A 27483-nucleotide genomic window follows, 5' to 3' on the forward strand; every position below is an offset into this window, starting at 1 on the left:
ACTCGCTCCCTGAGGGTTTCATATAAACTTGTTATGTAAGTAGTTCGTTCGTCAGAGGAATCGATCCTTGAAGATATTTCCCGTATTTTCCGAGCATATTTCAAGTAATGGTGTGGAACCTTAAAAAGATAAGTTTTGAGATTTTAATTTTACTTTTATGTGAACCATTTTTTATATAAATAAATAAATAAATAAAACTACCAAATTGTTTTTAAATGTTTACTGTACATAGCATTAACTGTTAACAATTTCTTAGGCCTATTGAACTTTTACATGTAATTACGGCACTTTAAAAAAGGGTTCAGTAGACCTAAAAGATTATAAGAGTCATTAAAGGAAACAATTATAAGCATTTTAGTTGTTTTATTTGTTTATAAAAATGATAATATTTTCTTTATATTAATGAATTAAGGAAGTGGCTAGTTTACGCAAAATATTAGAAATATTTCTTATAATTGTATGTATAAAAGGATCTGTAATACTAGTTGTATTTTTCTACTACAGAAAGCGCACGAATTACTGCGATCTTTGGTTGACTCCAACTTGACCCCAGTTTAATGGTAAGTTGCCCTTCGATCTGATATAGTACAGTGACACTCAGTTGTGTTCTTCATTCTTTATTGACTCCGTTACAAGTGCTGTTTGAAAGCCTTGCACGGTTTAATTAAATGGTTTATGATACCTAAAATCTCACAACGACAAGATTCTTAGTATAAGATTAGTGAAGACCTTACTTTTTATCTGAGACTTTGTAATGGTAATAGTACTGGAATCTTCTGCAAAATTGTTTATCATAGGATTAATTGCTGCGGAACAAAGATGACGCCAATATCTTGATTTTCATCTTAATCTTGACATTTGTTTCAATTTTACTTAAATATATCCTGGTTTTAATCTACACTATAGTAATCTCTACCTTATTATTTGTTGTGTTTTTGCTCATTACTACACCAAGATTTTGTACAAATTAATAAATCTGCTATTTTATTGGGTTGTTCGGAAAGTCATTTCGTTTTTTCCCGACAGAGGATTCAATTGTATTCTTTTGCACCCAACTTCACATTTAAGCCGTATAACTTTTATATGCTTTGAGAGCTCATATAGCAAGGCTTGTGTGTGAAAAATTCCAATTAATTCTACGCAGTAGTTTTTGGTTGGTGCCCTTTTAAATATGGAGAGCGATAAGCAGCATTTTCGACATATCTTACTGTTTTACTACAGAAAGGGTAAAAATGCTGTTCAAGCCAGAAAGAAATTGACTGATGTGTATGGAGAAGGTGTGTTGACAGTACGCCAGTGCCAGAACCGGTTCGCTAAATTTCGATCCGGCAATTTTGATGTCGAAGATGCACCACGTTCGGGAAGGCCGGTTGAAGTTGATAAAGACGCGATAAAGGCATTAGTTGATGTGAACCGGCGAATAACAACACGTGATCGGATCGGATCGGATTGAGGTTAAATTTATCAAATTCAACAGTTTATGACCACTTGAAAGGCCTGGCATTATCCTTGAAGCTCGATGTATGGGTTCCCCATGTTGTCACAGTGTCGCCGCATTGACGTCTGCAATTCGCTTCTTCGTCACGAAAATGATCCGTTTTTGAAGTGCATCATCACTGGGGGACGAAAAATTTACCGGATAACACAACGATTAATTCGGAAGTCTACTGTCATCAGCTGGACAAACAAAATGATGCACTTCAACAGAAAAGGTCAGAACTAATCAACAGGAAAGGTGTAGTGTTTCACCAAGACAACGCGAGACCTCACACAAGTTTGGTCACTCGCCAAAAGCTTTTACAGCTTGAATGGGATACAATGCTACACCCACCATATACTCCAGACCTGGCACCATCGGATTATTATTTGTTCCGGTCACTCCAAAATTTTTTAGACGGTAAAACCTTCACCTCAAATGAGGAGGTCAAAAACCTCCTCGATCAGTTTTTTACCAGCAAAGACCAAAAATTTTATGAGCGTGGAATTATGCTACTACCAGAAAGATGGCAAAAGGTGTTGGACCAGAACGGTCAATATATAATTTAATAAAGTATTTGTTTATTATATGAAAACTGCCTTTCATTTCCACAAAAAAAAAAACGAAATGACTTTCCGAACAACCCTATAATTTGGGCTTTTGAATTCTTCTTTTAATTTAACGTCAGTATGCGCGGTCCTGCATTATACTGTACAGCGAGATTGATTGCTTTCTATCAATCATTTCAAACGACAAAGAAGCACATGTCAATTATTTAGTTAAGTACAATAAACACGTTAAAAGCTAATCAATGATAACTGTCAATACATCTAATGCTCGGAGCCGTCCAACACCTGGCTATCTGCAAAGGCAGTCGGTCATTAAACTAAGTGTAGATTATTTAATTAAGTAAATGTTAACAGTTAAAAGGCATTGTACGTTTTACCGCTCAAAGATGCAACCGACAGGAAACGGTTCAAAACCATTTATGCGTTTCTAATAGTGTGTGTACCAAATATGTCAGTGGATAAGATGTTCTTGACAACTTTGTTGTCAGTATGTTAAGTAACATAATTACTTAAATATCGCCTGTGATGGTTATTTGAACATCCCGTTCATTTTACTTACAACTTGAAAAACAGACTCGCTTAACGAAATCTACGCTGGACCCGTATAATATACCAAAAAAGAAATGGTTTGTAATTTGCCCTCTCGTTTTTGAATCGTTAATACCAAAGAATGAAGAAGATACTTTCGCATTTCTAAGCTCTTGATTGTTAAAGTTGAGGTAGTCCGCCTGAGTTGTAAATAGTAAAATCAGCAATTAGATTAATATTTATAAAATAAACTAATTAATAATTCGTAAAAGAAAACCTTGATAATATTAGAGCTCAATCATTTCAATAAGATACTTATAAAAAAATAAAGTTGAAAAGTTAATTTTTCAAATTATCGGAAAATGGCATTCTTATTTTTAAAGTTACTTTTGAAAAAGACAACAATTTAATTTTTAATTCAGTTAAAAGCCTTTCTTCAATGTTGTCAATAAAAAGGTTTTAACTACTGATTGCTCCAAATTGTTAATATTTCTCGCCTAAAATTACATCTCTGTGCCAATTTTGATAACGATTTAGGAAAATCTTGTGAAGTTATTACCAAAAAACGAAAATATTTTGTCACTTTTAACACCCTGTATTTTTTTCCATAGCACCATGTTATTTAGGCATGTACCTATTGTCCATATCTTGGTCCAAATAAACTGCATTTGCATTTGCTCTATGCCCTGACAGTTTATATACTCACCCTGTATGGTCATTATTATTACTTTGATTAAAAATATTACATCTAAAAATAACTATTAGTTTGAATTTCCAAATAATCTTTTAGCAGCATATGTTCAGAATAACTTATAATAATATTTCACTAGAAAAATGTACCCGAGATAAAAATGTTCAGTCTCTCAGAGTCTCTGAAAGCGAGACTCGAGTCTCCTTCTCTAATCGAGCCTCTCTGGTGTCGCTCAGAGAGACTGTTGAAAGACTGTCAAAAAAAAACTGTTTAGCGTCTCTGAACGAGAGACTCGAATCGCTCATAGAGAGATCCTCATTTCGTATCAAGTCTCTTTGTGAGAGACTCGAATCTCTGAATTAACAATTTTATCGTTCGAGTCTCTCATGCAGAGACTGTGAGAGATCCATAAAAACACCTAAGCAATAATTGAGAGACTGTGAAAGACTGTGAGAGACGCTCTCTGAGACGCTGAAAGACTGTGAGAGACTGAAAATTTTTGTCTAGGGTACCCAGCATTAATTTTGTGGATAAATAACATATAGTAAATAATTTGTTTCTCAATTTGTAATCATAACAATTGCTTTATATGCATGTATAATCAGTTAGGTATGTCGTGAATGCGTAAATTCCTGATTATTTTGTAATTAAATCAAAATGTCTATCAACCGCAAGTAATGTGAGCACCTTCCACGGTTGCAAAACAGGTCCCTATTCGAAACAAGATACAAGTGAAATTGCACAACCTGCACCTGCATCTTGCAAGACAAATTAAGACATCCTTCTCATTCGCTGTTTATCATTAGTTATCGTTGATGTCGATGTTTTCTTTTTCGGTACAGGTAGACATTCACAAACCGTACGACAATTTGTTTCCCATTACCACGAGCTACCATTTCTCGCGTTGATTCAGGATAACCGCAAGATTGCATGTTTGTTGGTAGAATATGTGACGTTTTTGGCCACCTACATACATATAAATGACCACCCATGTGTTCTGTATACCTATAAAAATTAATGTTTGGTTGCCCCGTATCCCGCATGCATTTATCCGATTGTAGTGAAACTTTGGCAAGTGTTGTGAATACCCCCGTGAAGATTTATCAATTCCTTAATACAACCTTAAAAAAAATAATTATTATTCCGAGCCAAACCGCGTAATGGCAACAAATATCTATTATTAAACCCGTTGCAATTGTTATCTACCTCACCATCAGCCCAAAAGCTGATTGGATACGCACCTTAACTTCTTCCTATCTTGAGTCAATCTTCATATTTCTCAAAAACTACAGCTACATACCTTAATTCCTATTTCTGCTTCGAATATCTATATCTTTTGCTATTGCAACCCTTCATGTCTAGGAAGGTATCCTACCAACTTACTGACGTCGACTTCCATAGCGTCCCCTACTGTCCAACTCATTCTAAGACCTCCTCATTTCTATTACCGGCATTTTTAACATCCCTCAAATGCTTTTAACTTTTCGGGACACTTCAGACCGTATGGAGTCAAGCTCCAAATTTTCAAATTAGCCGATCGCGAACACAAAAATTACTTCTTTTGATTATAAACGGTATTCTTTCTCTACTATTAATACTTCTAAACTACATAATACCTACCAATTGACAACATTTTCTAGATAATATTCCAAAATTATCAATTTAGTACATATTTGTATGATATATTTTTTATAAGCTCACTTATTTATATATTGTGTTTTCCCGCGTAAAATAAAGGGTCGGGTTAGTGCCTGTTTGACATCATATATCAGGCGCCACTGATCTCAAATTTTATTATATAAATAAAAATTTAACTTACTTTTAAATGAAGGCAGTTATAACAGGAATGAAAGAAACAGAACTTTAGTATCTTCCTTGTAATGAATATGAATGCAGTTAAATCCTTAAATATAATAAATGCCATACATAATACAACGATTACATTTGCATATCGTAATCAGTGAATGCAAATTTCTTTACCTCAGATATGTGTATAAGTATGTGTAGTGCAGGATTATTAACATGCAAATATTCGAATATAATGCATTTTTTAGAATTTTATTTCACTTATTATTTCAAGTTCAACATTTGTAAATTTGTGTGCGTATTTATCTTTTAATTCCTTCTTCAGCAAGAAAGAATCTGGCAATAAACTTTGCTGATTTTACTTCCTCATGTATGTTTTTTCAAACGAATATGCACAGGATTATAAAAATTTGGTGGTCTATTAAACATTTTGAAATTATTTCAAGAAATATTACAGACTGGGAGGTTTTAAGTGCTCTCCAAAACTAAAAAAATCATCAATTAACTGAAAGAAATATATAACTTAAAGGTGTATGTTTAGAGCGCGGCGTTGTACAGATGCAAAGCATGGACGGTGGTGTTATAGGTGAATGATGAGGATAGGGAAGGTTAGAAATGAAGAGGTATTAGAAAGAATAGGAGAACAGAGGACTCTATGGAAGTCAATAAGAAATAGGCGAGATAGGCAGGTATGACACCTTCTCAGGCATGAAGGCCTAGTCAGAGATATAGTAGAAGCAGAAACGGGAGTTAGGAGGGGTAGAGATAGACCTAGATTAGATTACTGTTAATAAATAGTTAAGGATGTGGATTGTTCTAGTTTTAGGCAAATGCGAAGATTGGCTCAGGATAAAAAAAAGTTGAAATTGCGTGTCCAACTAGTCTTAGGACTGACGACTTTATTATGATGAATATATAAGTACCAGCTAATCAATAAAAGAATTAGAATTTTCACGAAATTATTCTTTCTATTATGCTCTAAGTCGATGAACATTGATAATGACAAATTTGAGGTAACCTTTTATTTTATGGTATAAGTTTTTCTGTTTCGTGTCATTGTTTTTCTTTTCTTTCGGCGGATTCCTTAAAATTTTCCCAAAAGGTGTAATGGGTTATGTAGCACCTTATAAAGTATTTAAAGTCGAAATTTCCCACGTAATTTTTTGTGAATCCATCAGAAAAAGTTGTACATTGAAAATTCGTCGGTCTATTGCTAACGCTACCTGAACCGATAGATAAATGAATAATTTATGCATGAACGCGAAATGTTTTACAAGTGTGTATTGTATTAAGTTTCTGTAAACAATTCTACCTGTTTCGATGCTCAAACTCTATTATTTTAGCTGCTTTGTTTCATGTAGAATTAAAAACGAGACTAACATAAACAACAACACCATCCAGTACCCACTTTTAAATATTTTTGATGTACCACCTCCCAATAATTATGGGCTGTATGTAGTTGTGTCATATGCCTACCTATAATGATGTATCGATGTGATTTTTATGCTAATTAATGCATGTATATATCCTACTGTAACTTCAGAAATTAAATTAATACTCTCAAAAACTGTTATTACCTTGAAGTGCTTCATAAAATAGGCTTTGTTTTTATATACCTGCTATCCTTTGGAATTTTGTGTTGGAGGAATCAAAACAAAATTTTTATGTATTAAAATATGGAGCTATTAAGTACCTACAATACCGTGAATGATTAAAATTAGTAGAAAGTCTCTAATAAAAGTGTGTTAATAAATCTGTCAGGCATGAAGGTCTAGTCAGAGACATATTAGAGGCAGAAACAGGAGTTAGGAGGGGTAAAGGTAGACCTAGGTTAGATTACTGTTCACAAATAGTTAAGGATGTGGGTTGTTCTAGTTTTAGGACCTAGCGGCATGGCCTAGAGGTCTAGACCATTGCTTAGCATTCGGGAGGACCCCGGTTCGATTCCGGATCCGTCCACCTTGATCCAAGTTTTTCTGTGGTTTCCTTGGATCACTTAGGCAAATGCTGAGGCAGTAATATTCCACAGATAATCTTTCACTCTCTTCTGTCTTCATTTCGTCCGTTTCATCTTTCTCACCCAAACCACCACCCACCCATTCCCACGATTCCTGAAAGCACGCTGAAGAGGGCCTTCCGCCCTACCTTCCGGCGTAGGTCGGCGACGCCCTACGATGATGATGATGAATAAATGTGTCATATAATTGAATATTAGAGCTCATCATTTCTTTTTTAAAATATTACTTTAATTTAATAGTAAGCAACAGCATTTCTGTGGTCACAACACAAAGTTAAAATTACCCCAACAGTAAAAATAATAACTATGAAGTAACACATTTCACCTTCTGTTTTTTTTACCACAATTACTTCACGTATTTATTCCATGTTTATTAGTTTGTATGCTAATGTTTCCCGCAGTCGGAATTACCTATAGGTACATTGATTCAGTTTTTAGTTTCTTTTAATATTTAACAACCAGTAAAATGGTTCTTAAATGTAATGGCCCCATCATAATGCGAACCTATTAGAGCCTGTAAAATTTTTATCGTATTTTGATGAAACGCTAATAACAAATAAAAAAGCCGGTCATGTGCAAGTCTGACTAAAGCACCGAGGGTTCTGTATAAACTTGTGAGTGTATGTAAATAGTTAGTCCATCACGGAAATCCAGTCTCGAAGATGGAAGTTCCAAAATCAATTCCCAAATCGGTTTTCAAATTTTTACGGTTTACTTTTGCTATAAGATATCGCATTTTGCCAAATTTTATGATTCTAAGTCAAGAAGAAGGACCTTACAGGTTTTGATTTTTGTCACATCTCGAAGGGATTGCAGACCAGAGTATTAGGCATTAATTTCAACTTCATACCTCCACGCGTTCCTAAAAATAATTGACAGACAGATGGACAAGTGATCCTACAAGGGTTCATTTTTTCCATTTGAGGCATGGAACCCTAAAAACAAGTTGAACATAAAAAAAAGTTTCAGAAACTAGTAGAAATGAAAACTATGTAATTCAGAATTAGTGTTTGGATAAACTGGAGCTACATGAATCATACTTATATCAAATTGAAGACTTGTAAGTCTACGTTTTTTAAAAAAGAATGCGGAACGATAAGTCACACGGCTCACGCATGTGTAGCTAAAACGAGCGTCATAAGAAGTAGGTACATGTGTTTTTGTGAACTTACTGTTCCCAAAGTTTGGAGTTCTTACAAACAAGTAGTTACTTCCCAACCACATTGTCAAGGATACACAAAAGGGCATAGGGTATCTTTTAATCATCGTAGTAAAGGCGTCAGTCCTAAGACATGTTGGACACCCACTTCCACTCCTTCCTATCCTGAGCTAATCTTCGCATTTCCTTAAAACTAGAACATCCCAAATCCTTAACTGTTTGTGAGCAAGAATCTGATCCATGTCTACCTCTACTGCTCTTAACTCCTGTTTCTGCTTCTAACTAACCATTTATGTCTGAGGGGATGTCCTGCCAAAATATACCACGACTAATATTAGTAGGTGCAGGGACGTTTTGAGTATAATCAAGTGATCATCTCTGGTAATTAACTTAAAGCATAAAACACCAATTATGTATTATCGAATCAAATAAAATAATGCAAAAATAATTCGCAACGAGCTTTTTCAGTATCGTTCCTTCCCGATAGTAATCTTGAAGATCAAGAAATGAACATTTGAAGATAAATTGCCGTAGTTAGTGCCTTATCTTTAATTAATTTTAAAAGCCAGGAAGGCAACAGGAGGACGGTCGCGAGTTCTCATCCATGCTTTAGATTCTTCTTTAAGAATTCACCTTCCTTTTAATTAGTATTACTGAAACCGGAACGACTTCAACTATAACGCTCGTCTATAAATAGTTCTGACTAAGAGAATCCCAACGACAAAAATAAAACAACAAGAAGAGAACCAGTTCCTTTGCAAAATTAGCGAGGACGAGGTGAAATTGTGTGCGTCTCCTAAAGGCAAACCGACTCGACTGTCTGGTCGCCGCCATACAACATCATCCCTCGCTTATTTTACATACAAAGTGTTCAAAATTTCGGACGCTATCTCTTAGAACCACAGGATCTGTACTATCAAAACAACACCAGCATCGACAAAAGGTCTTGTTGACCCAGGATCCCACTATTCCATATTTTCCATGAAAATAACAGGAAATCATTAAAAAATAAAAAAGTTAAAACGTTAACCGAAATATATTTTTAATAATTCGTCCGGTACAAAAACCCCTTAAAACGCACGAACATCAGGTATTTGATTTGATCTAATTGGCACAGACTCCTAGACAGGAGTAACCGGTGTCGGTTGATGTGGCTTAACGGCTCGCATCAGAAATCACAAAGCTATCGTCAAGGATAAATTTCATATTCACCCAGCGAACATGAAAGAAATCTCAGTAATAAAACTTTACAGAACATCGATTCGATTACACAAACTGTGAAGATATTGCAATACACGAATAAATTAATTAAATACTTACATACGTTTGCTCAAAACTGTGTACATCAGGGTGTCAAATCAAATGCTTTACATTATTCAAATGCTATTCATCCCAAATTTTAAATTCAATATTTATTATCTATGTACTGTTATTGAAATTGGAAAACAAAAATCCTTGATTGTTTCTTTAATTTTTTTATTTTTTCCGACTAAATTTCGGCCATATTTTGACTTGAATAAAAGATATATGTATAAATAATTGGAAATGAATGAAGAAACAAGGTTAGAAATATGAAGGAGTTGCAAAAAATACGATTAAGTTTAAAAATAAGAAAGCATAAGAAAAATGTTTGATTGATGTTAGGTCAGATTACGGTTAGCAAACAGTAGAAATTTTTGGGAAATGCGAAAATTGGCTCAAGATAGGACATAATGGGCGTTCGTATCTAACCAGCCTTTGAAATGACGACCTCATGACACTGATAATGATACTTCACTTTGAAATTGAAATAAGAAGTTACTGTTTCAGAATTATTTAATATTGTAAGTTTGTAGGTACTGGTCTAATACGTACACCACATATTTTTTATACGAGTATTTTATAGTAAGATGACACTGTTAAGAAGTCTTCTTCTCTTTCTTCTTTTAACGAAAATAATGGTACATTTCATTAACTAATTATCATTTTAAAATAATTGTAGCAGTACTATCCCATCTAATTACAAATAATGAAATAATCAATAAATTCAATAAAAATCCACCACTAAATTAGATACATTTTGTAAATAAACGTATTGTTGAGATCATCCGAGCATTGCCGGCGAGGATTACTCTTGAGTTCAGAAGAATAGGAAAAAAAAACAAGTTCATATATCCGTAGATCCAACAGCTATTATAAGCCTTCCGGCCAGACATGACGTAATCACGAAAATTCATTTAGATTTAAGTAATGTTCTATTCTATAACGATTCGAACATCATTAAAGCTCATCGATAGCAATGTTGAGCTACCAGAACACCTACAACATACATATATGCTGTATTATATTGCTGATGCAAGTTTTTATGGTGTCGGCGTTATTGATTCACTTTACCTTTAAGACCGGAGGACGAATGGATGGGAAAGTAATATTGGTGATGATTCTTAGAACACATATTCTTCACCACGTAGGTATGGGTGTACGACCTGTTTGCAGGTATTGAATTAGATTAAAAAAACAATATAGTGGAATATTTCGAATGGAAGATGTCTAAAAATCTGGAAAAGCCGGGAAAAAAACAAGAAATGAATTTGGCCGAGAATAACCGGGAAAAAGCCGGGAAATTTGTCAAGTATACGAGTTTTTAAGATTGATCGGTATCGACCAAAAAATATGTCAATTTTTTACTTAGAACGTAAAATGTAGGTACGTGATTGTCAATTTCGTTCCACGTCTCTGTTTTATACTTAATCACTCAGCTAATAAAATTAATTAAGTAGCTACTAATAACATAAGTACTATAAAGTTTATATAACGTGTATACATACACTACAGGAAAATTGGGAAAAAGGGGCTGACTTTGTTTCCCACAATCATGCAGGACCAAAACAACATAACCGAGAAAAATAAGAAAAGTAGCCGAGAAAAACTAGGAAATTTATTTTAGCACCCTATAGATGAGTAATAATTTAAATAGATAAGATTCTTGTGCTGGATTATTTTGCCACTTCGTAAAGCTTCAGAGAATTTAAAACTGGAAATTCAGAATTGTACTAATAGCACAATGTCAAAACATTAGAGGACAATCACATTAACTTCGACAAAGCTAAATTGAAAATTCATTCCAATAACGACCTAGATTCTGCAAGATTTAGTAAAAAATTAAAACACATTTCGGAAATTTTGGTTCTTTCAGTATTTTTACCGCTAGGATCTTTTTCGAATTTCAATATAAGTACATCAATATACATACAATCGATCATATACGAAGTACACTGTAATATTCAAAATCTTTACATATAAAGACCAATACCAAAAAAAAAAGATAAATAAAATGCAACAATTTCAAGAGCAAGTGCAACACTAACGTATCTATCGATGCTGTTCTTGCTTTTTCTCAACATTGAGCATCACGTATAAATATAACTATAAACACAAATGAATATATTTTAGTACTTCTAAAGCACACATCGTAATAATAAGTTCCGGTGCAAATAAAAAACAATTGTCATTTAATATTTTACATTTTTCGAGGCTTTTTTACGTAGTCTGTATTAAATAAATATTTGAACAAAAATTATATGACTGATAATATAATTTTTACGAGCCCGGATGTACAGTATGTGTAGGTCTTATGGATAGTTAATTATCTTTAATTATCAAATTTGTAAATTAATATCAATTTCCGCAGCTTGCAACGTTTAATTTTAGAATAAACAGTCCTTCTGGTTTAAACATGACTCGACCTTGTGGTTTTGCAAATTACACCTTATCGTTAGTCACATGTTATGTACTCATTTGTTACAAAATCCTTAGACCAGAACAACAAGCACATCATTTATTCAACTTAAGAATCATTAATGGCAAGTACAGTGCAGATAGTTATTAAAAGCGACAGAAAAATGAAGAAGAAAGAAGCATACGAATTATTTGTTGATCTTTTATAGAAGTACATACCAGCAGTTAGGTAGAAACAGTAAAATCGACAGTAATTTCTATAAGTAGATAACTGTACCTACTGTATTTAATACCTAACGTGTCGTTTTTCTAACGTTGAAATAACGCGATGGGAAATTTACAGTATTTTCTCGTAAAAACAAAACAGACTCGGTCCTAATTTACCTATAAGACACAATAGAAAAAGAAATTGTTCATGTCATGTCATTGTTTTGTTATACAGTGCAGTATAAAATATTCTGCGATGGGATGCATACAGGGTGTTGCATATATCATCGGAAATAGCGCGAAATTCATATAAAAAAGTTAGTGATTAAGTCCATTATTATCGAGTTATTAAGCTTCAATGTTTCAAAAAGCTTTGAAGTACATTTTACCTCGTAGCCGGGTGACTCTTCTTCCTAGTAAACAAACGCCAATCCTCTGATAAGAAATGTGAGATCTATCTGTAAAGTACAACATCAGAGTAGATGAATCTCTATTATTATTGCAATCTATAAAAATTCTATTTATACCTGATTGACATATATGAACATTGTATTATAACTTTCTTTGTATAAAGCCGTTTAGCGTAAATTAAATTAAATCATTAGTATTATATTTTACAAAATTTTGACAAAAACAAACATAATTCTATCTTGCGTTGTCATTTCCACATACTATACTCAAAAATACTCCCATGTTCCTTCTTGTCTACTCTTAAGTTCACCAATATATTAAAAATACAAATATTCCTGCTTTCTTTTTTAAACGCTTACATCAAATTCCACTCATTCGTTCTCCCATTTTCCGCTGCTCTCCATATACTTTTATTTGAAATTCTTATAAGGATATATTCCTCATTCTTATACCTTCTTATTCCCTACGAAATGTTCGCATCCCTTCTTTTTTCACCATTTCTTCTTTTTCCGTCTCTCATATCCATACTACGTACCTCATCTATTATTATCTTCTTGTACCCAACTTTATGTCTTATGTCTTATTCACTTTTTTCATCTCCTGTTTTACCATTTGTTCCAACATCTTCAGTATTATTCTCCCATTCTCTCTTCCACAGTCATATCATTTGCCCTATATTCCTTCCTTTCAATTTTCCATTCTTCCTTAACTTCTACCTTCAGCCCCATCTCCTATTTTATAAAAGTTTTCAACCCCCTGTTCTCCTTATTCTCTTTCAAATGTATTCTATTATTTCTTCCCCAGGTTTCCCATATTTTTTCTTTTTAATTTCTTATTTTCTTGATGAGTCTTTATAAATGCAGTTTTTTTTATGTGAAAGCAGCTATTTACCAGATGGTTCTCACTTCTCCGTCATGTTCAGCTTTTTCCGGAATCTTCAGAATTCATCTACATATTCATCTTTCTAAATGTTTGCATGTTAAATCGAGATTATCTTAAATATAAATTAAAAATTTCGTGTATTTCCTTATAGTTCATTTCCATTCGTCTGTGATGCAAATGGTACAGAAATTTTAGGTTCTTAAACAAAAGATTTAAGCATCAACTATTTGAGTTTTCTTTGTAAAAAATTAAAACGGCATTCTTTTAGTTCTCGCAATTCATATCTGTGCATATTACGACTGACTGCGTGTGTATTTCCAAGAGTTTAAGTCGTTTTATTATCATAAGCAACCAATGTTCTGGTTATGAATGAAGCTGGTTACTCGTATTGTTGGGATGATTTATGGTAAACCAAGAAGTATTTGAAACGCTAGAAGGCATTTGTAAAAGAATAATATCGCTGCCGATTGTTCGTATAGTTAAGAGTAATTTATGGTTGTTTTACAGTAAGTTATTATTCAGGCTCCGTATAAAGCATGGTTTACTAAAAACGGACTGCCCATAGGGTCATAATGACTTTTCTGTGTCTGAGAATATACACCTTTTTATCAGAAATAGTAATAGCAAAATATGGAAAATTCCATTTAGTTTGTATTATTCTGCAATACAATAGAACTAATCGCTGTTCATACCTATTGTATTATACAGATCGATTATTTTAAAAGGTCTAGACATATCTAGGGTTGCCACCTTTTCGGGCTTTACATAAAGTATTTCTCGACTAAAAGGGTTAAAAAAAAAGTACTCCGCATAAAAATAAAGTATTTTATTTTTTGTTTTTAAAAACATATTTTTTGTTACACCTAGCAGCCAGTAACAAATTGCTGTCGCTCTTAAATACATTAATAGCCTCTAAACATGGCAAACAAAGATTTAAGTAAACTAAAAGTTCATTTTTAATTAGTTTTAATGAAGCTTTATTCCTGTCGNAAATATTTTAATCTGTAAGCATGTGTGAATATTTTATTATGATCATTCTTTTTTATATTGCTTTTCCTTGATGTGCCGTAATTTTTCAGACATACGTGTTAATCCCTGAATTCTCAGCTGGTCGGCGGAGAATCATAGGTAGGAAGATAAATACGCGATATTGGCGAGAGATTTGTAACTTTACGGGTAACAATAGAGTAAACGATAGAAAAAGGAAAGGGTGGTACATACATCGGTTTTGTAGATTTAGAAGTTAAATTTGTTAAAAATATAGGGATGAGTTACAAAGATAGAAGAGCGATACTTAGTTTGTATAAAGAGCAACAGGCAGTTATAGAGCTGGAGCTGCAACGTAGAGAAGTCAATATTAGGAAGTGGGTCAGACAGGGATGCACACTGGCATCGCTACTTTTTAATCTATACATCGAAGACGCGATCAATATCATTGAAGACAATACAACTGTAGGGATAGATATACAGGTGCAAAAGATTAGTATGCTTAGATTTGCAGATGACATAGCAGTGTTACCATCTAGCAAGGAGTAGTTAGAGATAGCTTTAAATAAAATGGAAGCGGTACTGACAAAACTACTGTATGAATATAAATAAAAGTAAAATAAAAATATTGATATGCAAGGGAAAAAAAAATAGGGAAAAAGCGAATATAAAGATATGAGACGAAAAATTAGAAGAAATGACTGATTTTACGTATTTAGGAAGTCAGATAAGTCAGGACGGAAGGAGTAGTAGTGATATAAAGCAGAGGATAGCGCAGGGTCGAGTCGTCTTCAATAAAAAGAAGTCACTTCTATGCTCGCGAATGGTTAATTTAGAAATTCGTTTCTTTTTAAAATACTACTTATTTAATTTCTGAACATAATTAGCTAAAAAGAGAACTCTTCTTGATACTATAGCACTTCACTTATTATTGCATTTTATGCCTTTCTTGCCTGCTTTCTTCGTTAATAACCAACGGTTTTATGAACATCAACGCGACAAAAAGAAAGTAGCGGTTTCATATGAAAAACTATACATAATTATGAATTTTAAATACGAACAGAAACGGAAACATTTGTAGTTTTTTAATTGCTTGATTAACTTACAAACCTGCTTTTTCGTCACAAATTACGCACCTGTTGTAAAATAACATTACATTTCTTGTCTTACGTTCTAAAAAGCGTTCACAATAATTCCATTAACAACCGTATACCTATCATGCGTGTCTTTCACGATTTTTTCGCAACTTTCTATTTACAAGTTTGCCAATTAAAACTTAATAATTAAGTAATTTTATTTTTCAATATTTTATATATCGTTACTAATTGAATGTTTATATCGTGGATAGAGAAAGGTAGAAATAAGTTAGTATGTATTAGAAAAATTAGGAGAACAGAGGTCACAGGAAAGTCAAAAAGAAATAGGCAATAAAGTTGGTAAGGGTAAGGCACCTTCTTAGTCATGAAAGGCTAGTTAGAGACAATTAGGAGCAGAAACAGGAGTAATAAGGAGTAGAGGCAGACCTAAACAATTCCGGTATATTCTTGTCTGTTACAAGATCGATTTCAATTTTACATGTGCTTTCGGCACCACTAACTGAAGCACCAGAGCGATTCCCCCACTCGGTCCAGTTTCCGGGAATCCAAATGAAATTAAATTCCTCTGAAATTTTCTTCTTCAAACAAGGATAAGAGTCACGAATTGTTGTTTGTGGAAAGTGAGCTAACACTTTTCGCTGCAGTCACGTAGGTAAAGAAAAGGATTCCGTTAGAACTTGCGATTAGTTAGATTTAAGCGATAATAAGGAATTGCATATTTCTTCCACTTCGTGGCCGTCTTATCCATGCAAGACTCGGTACACCCACAATACATATACATGTATTTACACATATATGTATGGGTGCATAGTTCAACAGATGTGTGTTCGATTTGACCCTGACCTTTGTCCTTCACCAGATAATGCAGTCGGTCGTGACTGAAGAAACAGGTAGCCGTAAGAAGGACCTAAGCAACCATCATCCGGTCTTATAGTCCCGAACAATCAACAATACCAACGACTTAGAAACGATCAAATTTAAATAAGATAAACAATGTAACGCTAATGGTCATAGATTAACTAATTAGCATGCAGCTAAAAAATTACGATCGTAATATTAAATTATTTGAAACAAGAAAGAATTAGCTTGAAATTAAATTTACAAACTAGCCCGCTAATTTATTTTATATTTCGTTTATAAGATTTAATAAAAGTTATCTATAGCTTTTAATTCTTTGGTTTAGCCTTAATAAATATCTAATTACTAAATGGTCAGAACAAATAAGGAATAAAAGTAAACAAAATTTGGCGAAGGTGCTGGACGTCATATTTATCCAAAATATAATGAAAGAATTTAATTTGCTAACCTTCGAAATTTTTTCTGAAATATAGTGGTCGATAAGTGAAAAAATTATAAAAAAAGTAGTTCAGTGATTTAGGATGATAAAATCCGTTTTTTATTATGAAGTCGCTTGAGAAAAGGAAAATCACAGAACATAATAAACGGCTTAGATTATAGTTATCAAGTGTAATATAAATATACTAAGACGTCCAACTAAAGGATGGAAGTAATGTTCTTCCTATATTTGAGATCTCAGGATATTCAAAGGTTATCATTTAATTTTTAATTAATCATCAATCTTTTATTATGTTCAGTGTGTTTAAATGTCAATATTCGGTCCGCAACAAGTAGTTCTGATTTAATAATACGGTGGAAACATAGATATTGGCGAAAAAATTTTGTATTACGTGCAACTTTCGATTTAACACATTGATGGTAAAAATTGCGCTACATCTATATATAAATAAAAATGAATTGTTAAATGTGTTGCTAAGCGTAAAACTCGAGAACGGCTAGACCAATTTCGATATATTTTTTTTAATATTCCGTCCGAGTAAGATTCTTATGAAGAGAAAAACTAGAAAAATTGCCCAGAAAAACGTAAAAACCTCACTTCTTTTCCCATACAAACCACAGAGTAGGTAAATTAACAAGTTTTTGAATTTTCGTTTCTATTCTTTATTTATATTTTCTATTGGATTGCGACAGGCCAATAACTATTGACATAACGAAGTCTACTGGGGCAGTCAATTGTAAATAAAGGAAACTGGTCAATTGCTAGTCGAACTCACGCACCGAGGGTTCCGTACAGAATTGTAGATATATGTATACTGTATAATATGGTTTGTCTATCACAAGAGTCGAATCTGGAATTTTTTCCAAGTATTTTAAGATTAAAGATTAAAAAAAATTCCTTTGATTTTCACAGCTCCAAAAGATGACACGTGTTTCTTAAATGGTGTTAATTTTTGTTTTATTGGAATATTTTCTTAATCGTCGTTTAGTCATCTTTTAATCGTCACGTATTACGCGACCATTTAAAGTGTTTCAGAATTTGGCACAACACTACATTTTGTATACTAATGGGGATTATTCTATTTAAACAATCGTTTATTCATTTGCTGTAGCACCTCTTGCCTGGGAATGCGCTGACCTCAGAAATGAAAACAGTTCTTAATGACCTTTAACTGCTTTCGAATGTACGTTCCTAACTAACCGAGAAATAGATAATTTTTTTACGTAATTCTCCACAAAATTGTAAAGATAAATTTTTTCTTATAATTGTTTTAATAATAATAATAAAAAATTGTAGGTACTAATTTTTCTAGCACATAAATATCATAAAAGGCGGATAACATTTTTTTCATCTTCTAAATCTCGGTTAGAACAAATATCGGTTCTAACAACTGACCTTTACTTGCTTACATTTATGGGGGAGTGCATGTGCGTCATGCATAAAAAAACTTGTGCAATAACTTTTACTTGCAACCTGCCTTTTTGTACCGTTAACAATGTCCAAAATAGGATCCGTAAAAAAGTGAAAGTTTTTTATTTTGCAAAGTTAATTTGAATTTTTTATTAAATAAACGTTGTTCTTAAATTGTTGATTTCAATATTTAATTATGGTTAACTAGATTTAGAAGTTAAATTTGTTAAAAATATAGGGATGAGTTANTTGACTTGAATAAAAGATATATGTATAAATAATTGGAAATGAATGAAGAAACAAGGTTAGAAATATGAAGGAGTTGCAAAAAATACGATTAAGTTTAAAAATAAGAAAGCATAAGAAAAATGTTTGATTGATGTTAGGTCAGATTACGGTTAGCAAACAGTAGAAATTTTTGGGAAATGCGAAAATTGGCTCAAGATAGGACATAATGGGCGTTCGTATCTAACCAGCCTTTGAAATGACGACCTCATGACACTGATAATGATACTTCACTTTGAAATTGAAATAAGAAGTTACTGTTTCAGAATTATTTAATATTGTAAGTTTGTAGGTACTGGTCTAATACGTACACCACATATTTTTTATACGAGTATTTTATAGTAAGATGACACTGTTAAGAAGTCTTCTTCTCTTTCTTCTTTTAACGAAAATAATGGTACATTTCATTAACTAATTATCATTTTAAAATAATTGTAGCAGTACTATCCCATCTAATTACAAATAATGAAATAATCAATAAATTCAATAAAAATCCACCACTAAATTAGATACATTTTGTAAATAAACGTATTGTTGAGATCATCCGAGCATTGCCGGCGAGGATTACTCTTGAGTTCAGAAGAATAGGAAAAAAAAACAAGTTCATATATCCGTAGATCCAACAGCTATTATAAGCCTTCCGGCCAGACATGACGTAATCACGAAAATTCATTTAGATTTAAGTAATGTTCTATTCTATAACGATTCGAACATCATTAAAGCTCATCGATAGCAATGTTGAGCTACCAGAACACCTACAACATACATATATGCTGTATTATATTGCTGATGCAAGTTTTTATGGTGTCGGCGTTATTGATTCACTTTACCTTTAAGACCGGAGGACGAATGGATGGGAAAGTAATATTGGTGATGATTCTTAGAACACATATTCTTCACCACGTAGGTATGGGTGTACGACCTGTTTGCAGGTATTGAATTAGATTAAAAAAACAATATAGTGGAATATTTCGAATGGAAGATGTCTAAAAATCTGGAAAAGCCGGGAAAAAAACAAGAAATGAATTTGGCCGAGAATAACCGGGAAAAAGCCGGGAAATTTGTCAAGTATACGAGTTTTTAAGATTGATCGGTATCGACCAAAAAATATGTCAATTTTTTACTTAGAACGTAAAATGTAGGTACGTGATTGTCAATTTCGTTCCACGTCTCTGTTTTATACTTAATCACTCAGCTAATAAAATTAATTAAGTAGCTACTAATAACATAAGTACTATAAAGTTTATATAACGTGTATACATACACTACAGGAAAATTGGGAAAAAGGGGCTGACTTTGTTTCCCACAATCATGCAGGACCAAAACAACATAACCGAGAAAAATAAGAAAAGTAGCCGAGAAAAACTAGGAAATTTATTTTAGCACCCTATAGATGAGTAATAATTTAAATAGATAAGATTCTTGTGCTGGATTATTTTGCCACTTCGTAAAGCTTCAGAGAATTTAAAACTGGAAATTCAGAATTGTACTAATAGCACAATGTCAAAACATTAGAGGACAATCACATTAACTTCGACAAAGCTAAATTGAAAATTCATTCCAATAACGACCTAGATTCTGCAAGATTTAGTAAAAAATTAAAACACATTTCGGAAATTTTGGTTCTTTCAGTATTTTTACCGCTAGGATCTTTTTCGAATTTCAATATAAGTACATCAATATACATACAATCGATCATATACGAAGTACACTGTAATATTCAAAATCTTTACATATAAAGACCAATACCAAAAAAAAAAGATAAATAAAATGCAACAATTTCAAGAGCAAGTGCAACACTAACGTATCTATCGATGCTGTTCTTGCTTTTTCTCAACATTGAGCATCACGTATAAATATAACTATAAACACAAATGAATATATTTTAGTACTTCTAAAGCACACATCGTAATAATAAGTTCCGGTGCAAATAAAAAACAATTGTCATTTAATATTTTACATTTTTCGAGGCTTTTTTACGTAGTCTGTATTAAATAAATATTTGAACAAAAATTATATGACTGATAATATAATTTTTACGAGCCCGGATGTACAGTATGTGTAGGTCTTATGGATAGTTAATTATCTTTAATTATCAAATTTGTAAATTAATATCAATTTCCGCAGCTTGCAACGTTTAATTTTAGAATAAACAGTCCTTCTGGTTTAAACATGACTCGACCTTGTGGTTTTGCAAATTACACCTTATCGTTAGTCACATGTTATGTACTCATTTGTTACAAAATCCTTAGACCAGAACAACAAGCACATCATTTATTCAACTTAAGAATCATTAATGGCAAGTACAGTGCAGATAGTTATTAAAAGCGACAGAAAAATGAAGAAGAAAGAAGCATACGAATTATTTGTTGATCTTTTATAGAAGTACATACCAGCAGTTAGGTAGAAACAGTAAAATCGACAGTAATTTCTATAAGTAGATAACTGTACCTACTGTATTTAATACCTAACGTGTCGTTTTTCTAACGTTGAAATAACGCGATGGGAAATTTACAGTATTTTCTCGTAAAAACAAAACAGACTCGGTCCTAATTTACCTATAAGACACAATAGAAAAAGAAATTGTTCATGTCATGTCATTGTTTTGTTATACAGTGCAGTATAAAATATTCTGCGATGGGATGCATACAGGGTGTTGCATATATCATCGGAAATAGCGCGAAATTCATATAAAAAAGTTAGTGATTAAGTCCATTATTATCGAGTTATTAAGCTTCAATGTTTCAAAAAGCTTTGAAGTACATTTTACCTCGTAGCCGGGTGACTCTTCTTCCTAGTAAACAAACGCCAATCCTCTGATAAGAAATGTGAGATCTATCTGTAAAGTACAACATCAGAGTAGATGAATCTCTATTATTATTGCAATCTATAAAAATTCTATTTATACCTGATTGACATATATGAACATTGTATTATAACTTTCTTTGTATAAAGCCGTTTAGCGTAAATTAAATTAAATCATTAGTATTATATTTTACAAAATTTTGACAAAAACAAACATAATTCTATCTTGCGTTGTCATTTCCACATACTATACTCAAAAATACTCCCATGTTCCTTCTTGTCTACTCTTAAGTTCACCAATATATTAAAAATACAAATATTCCTGCTTTCTTTTTTAAACGCTTACATCAAATTCCACTCATTCGTTCTCCCATTTTCCGCTGCTCTCCATATACTTTTATTTGAAATTCTTATAAGGATATATTCCTCATTCTTATACCTTCTTATTCCCTACGAAATGTTCGCATCCCTTCTTTTTTCACCATTTCTTCTTTTTCCGTCTCTCATATCCATACTACGTACCTCATCTATTATTATCTTCTTGTACCCAACTTTATGTCTTATGTCTTATTCACTTTTTTCATCTCCTGTTTTACCATTTGTTCCAACATCTTCAGTATTATTCTCCCATTCTCTCTTCCACAGTCATATCATTTGCCCTATATTCCTTCCTTTCAATTTTCCATTCTTCCTTAACTTCTACCTTCAGCCCCATCTCCTATTTTATAAAAGTTTTCAACCCCCTGTTCTCCTTATTCTCTTTCAAATGTATTCTATTATTTCTTCCCCAGGTTTCCCATATTTTTTCTTTTTAATTTCTTATTTTCTTGATGAGTCTTTATAAATGCAGTTTTTTTTATGTGAAAGCAGCTATTTACCAGATGGTTCTCACTTCTCCGTCATGTTCAGCTTTTTCCGGAATCTTCAGAATTCATCTACATATTCATCTTTCTAAATGTTTGCATGTTAAATCGAGATTATCTTAAATATAAATTAAAAATTTCGTGTATTTCCTTATAGTTCATTTCCATTCGTCTGTGATGCAAATGGTACAGAAATTTTAGGTTCTTAAACAAAAGATTTAAGCATCAACTATTTGAGTTTTCTTTGTAAAAAATTAAAACGGCATTCTTTTAGTTCTCGCAATTCATATCTGTGCATATTACGACTGACTGCGTGTGTATTTCCAAGAGTTTAAGTCGTTTTATTATCATAAGCAACCAATGTTCTGGTTATGAATGAAGCTGGTTACTCGTATTGTTGGGATGATTTATGGTAAACCAAGAAGTATTTGAAACGCTAGAAGGCATTTGTAAAAGAATAATATCGCTGCCGATTGTTCGTATAGTTAAGAGTAATTTATGGTTGTTTTACAGTAAGTTATTATTCAGGCTCCGTATAAAGCATGGTTTACTAAAAACGGACTGCCCATAGGGTCATAATGACTTTTCTGTGTCTGAGAATATACACCTTTTTATCAGAAATAGTAATAGCAAAATATGGAAAATTCCATTTAGTTTGTATTATTCTGCAATACAATAGAACTAATCGCTGTTCATACCTATTGTATTATACAGATCGATTATTTTAAAAGGTCTAGACATATCTAGGGTTGCCACCTTTTCGGGCTTTACATAAAGTATTTCTCGACTAAAAGGGTTAAAAAAAAAGTACTCCGCATAAAAATAAAGTATTTTATTTTTTGTTTTTAAAAACATATTTTTTGTTACACCTAGCAGCCAGTAACAAATTGCTGTCGCTCTTAAATACATTAATAGCCTCTAAACATGGCAAACAAAGATTTAAGTAAACTACAAGTTCATTTTTAATTAGTTTTAATGAAGCTTTATTCCTGTAGTCCCGCGTTCATAACTTAGAATACTCTTTCTGTAAATGCTGAAGTGTTCGGAACGGACAGCAAAAGTGACACTACTTTGAACAGATTTGGGAAATCAGATTGTTCCATAATTATTTCTGTGCAATATTATTGATGTAAAAATACTCTGAATTTCGAATAATCGCTTACAAAATTACGATGTTTACTTAAGGCCTTCAATAAAGTATTTTTGCGTGCTTGTAAAGTATAACGTACGCACAGTCGAAATAGAGTACAATACTTTATAATAATGTACGGGTGGCAACCCTAGACGTATCTGAAGACACAAGTATTGTACAAATGTCAGAGGCATCATATTTTATTTTGTTTTCCAGTAATGTTTACAAAACTTCCTTAAATTATTTTAGATTTTTGGATCTCTCTGAGAAGTTTCATAATGTTCTTCTTTATTGTAAAAGAAATCTATTAAAGTAATTTAGTCAATATGTTTCACCAAGAGTTATCGGTGAATTACTATCTTAACTGATAAGATGTTTTTATCTCTTCCTGCACATTTTTTCAATATTGTGTTGTGTAATGTTCTCCTAGAGATTAAATATTTTTTTTTATTAAAAATATAGATCGAGTTCCTTTATAATAAATAAATAAGTTACCAGTTGTACTTACGGACATTTTATGTTTTAAATCTGAAACCTACGTTGTAATTAGAATTGCTTAGCAGGTCTCTTTGTAAGATCATGGCATGATCTAAAGCAACACGTAATAACCGTTTGCTTGCACTTTTCGTTCTATCCGTTTACGGTAAAATATGGGCGGATAAGAGTCAGTTGCCATACGAACAGTTAAATAAGCAAATACAGATCTCACATGAAGGTTTTGCCACAGTAGCCAAGGTAAAAACTCCTACGATATCGGCCCACCACTGATTTACAACAACGGCAATTTTACTTTTTTCTTGAAGGAACTTTACTACTTGTAGGCGGATAAGTATAGCAATAGTTTGAACTAACAGTGACTCATACACACACAGCTTTGATTACATTCATGCACATTTTCTTCTAAAGAAAGCCACACGTGTATGTGATAGAAGAAGCACAAGTTCTGGAAAATATTTTAATCTGTAAGCATGTGTGAATATTTTATTATGATCATTCTTTTTTATATTGCTTTTCCTTGATGTGCCGTAATTTTTCAGACATACGTGTTAATCCCTGAATTCTCAGCTGGTCGGCGGAGAATCATAGGTAGGAAGATAAATACGCGATATTGGCGAGAGATTTGTAACTTTACGGGTAACAATAGAGTAAACGATAGAAAAAGGAAAGGGTGGTACATACATCGGTTTTGTAGATTTAGAAGTTAAATTTGTTAAAAATATAGGGATGAGTTACAAAGATAGAAGAGCGATACTTAGTTTGTATAAAGAGCAACAGGCAGTTATAGAGCTGGAGCTGCAACGTAGAGAAGTCAATATTAGGAAGTGGGTCAGACAGGGATGCACACTGGCATCGCTACTTTTTAATCTATACATCGAAGACGCGATCAATATCATTGAAGACAATACAACTGTAGGGATAGATATACAGGTGCAAAAGATTAGTATGCTTAGATTTGCAGATGACATAGCAGTGTTACCATCTAGCAAGGAGTAGTTAGAGATAGCTTTAAATAAAATGGAAGCGGTACTGACAAAACTACTGTATGAATATAAATAAAAGTAAAATAAAAATATTGATATGCAAGGGAAAAAAAAATAGGGAAAAAGCGAATATAAAGATATGAGACGAAAAATTAGAAGAAATGACTGATTTTACGTATTTAGGAAGTCAGATAAGTCAGGACGGAAGGAGTAGTAGTGATATAAAGCAGAGGATAGCGCAGGGTCGAGTCGTCTTCAATAAAAAGAAGTCACTTCTATGCTCGCGAATGGTTAATTTAGAAATTCGTTTCTTTTTAAAATACTACTTATTTAATTTCTGAACATAATTAGCTAAAAAGAGAACTCTTCTTGATACTATAGCACTTCACTTATTATTGCATTTTATGCCTTTCTTGCCTGCTTTCTTCGTTAATAACCAACGGTTTTATGAACATCAACGCGACAAAAAGAAAGTAGCGGTTTCATATGAAAAACTATACATAATTATGAATTTTAAATACGAACAGAAACGGAAACATTTGTAGTTTTTTAATTGCTTGATTAACTTACAAACCTGCTTTTTCGTCACAAATTACGCACCTGTTGTAAAATAACATTACATTTCTTGTCTTACGTTCTAAAAAGCGTTCACAATAATTCCATTAACAACCGTATACCTATCATGCGTGTCTTTCACGATTTTTTCGCAACTTTCTATTTACAAGTTTGCCAATTAAAACTTAATAATTAAGTAATTTTATTTTTCAATATTTTATATATCGTTACTAATTGAATGTTTATATCGTGGATAGAGAAAGGTAGAAATAAGTTAGTATGTATTAGAAAAATTAGGAGAACAGAGGTCACAGGAAAGTCAAAAAGAAATAGGCAATAAAGTTGGTAAGGGTAAGGCACCTTCTTAGTCATGAAAGGCTAGTTAGAGACAATTAGGAGCAGAAACAGGAGTAATAAGGAGTAGAGGCAGACCTAAACAATTCCGGTATATTCTTGTCTGTTACAAGATCGATTTCAATTTTACATGTGCTTTCGGCACCACTAACTGAAGCACCAGAGCGATTCCCCCACTCGGTCCAGTTTCCGGGAATCCAAATGAAATTAAATTCCTCTGAAATTTTCTTCTTCAAACAAGGATAAGAGTCACGAATTGTTGTTTGTGGAAAGTGAGCTAACACTTTTCGCTGCAGTCACGTAGGTAAAGAAAAGGATTCCGTTAGAACTTGCGATTAGTTAGATTTAAGCGATAATAAGGAATTGCATATTTCTTCCACTTCGTGGCCGTCTTATCCATGCAAGACTCGGTACACCCACAATACATATACATGTATTTACACATATATGTATGGGTGCATAGTTCAACAGATGTGTGTTCGATTTGACCCTGACCTTTGTCCTTCACCAGATAATGCAGTCGGTCGTGACTGAAGAAACAGGTAGCCGTAAGAAGGACCTAAGCAACCATCATCCGGTCTTATAGTCCCGAACAATCAACAATACCAACGACTTAGAAACGATCAAATTTAAATAAGATAAACAATGTAACGCTAATGGTCATAGATTAACTAATTAGCATGCAGCTAAAAAATTACGATCGTAATATTAAATTATTTGAAACAAGAAAGAATTAGCTTGAAATTAAATTTACAAACTAGCCCGCTAATTTATTTTATATTTCGTTTATAAGATTTAATAAAAGTTATCTATAGCTTTTAATTCTTTGGTTTAGCCTTAATAAATATCTAATTACTAAATGGTCAGAACAAATAAGGAATAAAAGTAAACAAAATTTGGCGAAGGTGCTGGACGTCATATTTATCCAAAATATAATGAAAGAATTTAATTTGCTAACCTTCGAAATTTTTTCTGAAATATAGTGGTCGATAAGTGAAAAAATTATAAAAAAAGTAGTTCAGTGATTTAGGATGATAAAATCCGTTTTTTATTATGAAGTCGCTTGAGAAAAGGAAAATCACAGAACATAATAAACGGCTTAGATTATAGTTATCAAGTGTAATATAAATATACTAAGACGTCCAACTAAAGGATGGAAGTAATGTTCTTCCTATATTTGAGATCTCAGGATATTCAAAGGTTATCATTTAATTTTTAATTAATCATCAATCTTTTATTATGTTCAGTGTGTTTAAATGTCAATATTCGGTCCGCAACAAGTAGTTCTGATTTAATAATACGGTGGAAACATAGATATTGGCGAAAAAATTTTGTATTACGTGCAACTTTCGATTTAACACATTGATGGTAAAAATTGCGCTACATCTATATATAAATAAAAATGAATTGTTAAATGTGTTGCTAAGCGTAAAACTCGAGAACGGCTAGACCAATTTCGATATATTTTTTTTAATATTCCGTCCGAGTAAGATTCTTATGAAGAGAAAAACTAGAAAAATTGCCCAGAAAAACGTAAAAACCTCACTTCTTTTCCCATACAAACCACAGAGTAGGTAAATTAACAAGTTTTTGAATTTTCGTTTCTATTCTTTATTTATATTTTCTATTGGATTGCGACAGGCCAATAACTATTGACATAACGAAGTCTACTGGGGCAGTCAATTGTAAATAAAGGAAACTGGTCAATTGCTAGTCGAACTCACGCACCGAGGGTTCCGTACAGAATTGTAGA

The 27483-nt window shown here is 32.7% G+C and overlaps 1 protein-coding gene across 3 annotated transcripts in view; it reads left to right on the top strand.

Annotated features, from left to right (window-relative positions):
* Positions 1-27483, top strand: part of LOC108733576 (protein transport protein SEC31-like) — a 260375-nt gene that overhangs the window by 195257 nt on the left and 37635 nt on the right. The window contains exon 1 of one of the 3 annotated variants that reach the window (XM_025980437.1): positions 514-560. The exons of the other annotated variants lie outside the window; for them this stretch is intronic. The gene's annotated coding sequence lies outside the window, so the exon portion shown is untranslated. Of the gene's footprint in view, positions 1-513; positions 561-27483 lie in introns of those variants that run through there. 3 annotated transcript variants of the gene reach the window in all.

Source organism: Agrilus planipennis, unplaced genomic scaffold, assembly GCF_000699045.2.
Source record: "Agrilus planipennis isolate EAB-ADULT unplaced genomic scaffold, Apla_2.0 scaffold41, whole genome shotgun sequence".
Classification (NCBI taxonomy): domain Eukaryota; kingdom Metazoa; phylum Arthropoda; class Insecta; order Coleoptera; family Buprestidae; genus Agrilus; species Agrilus planipennis.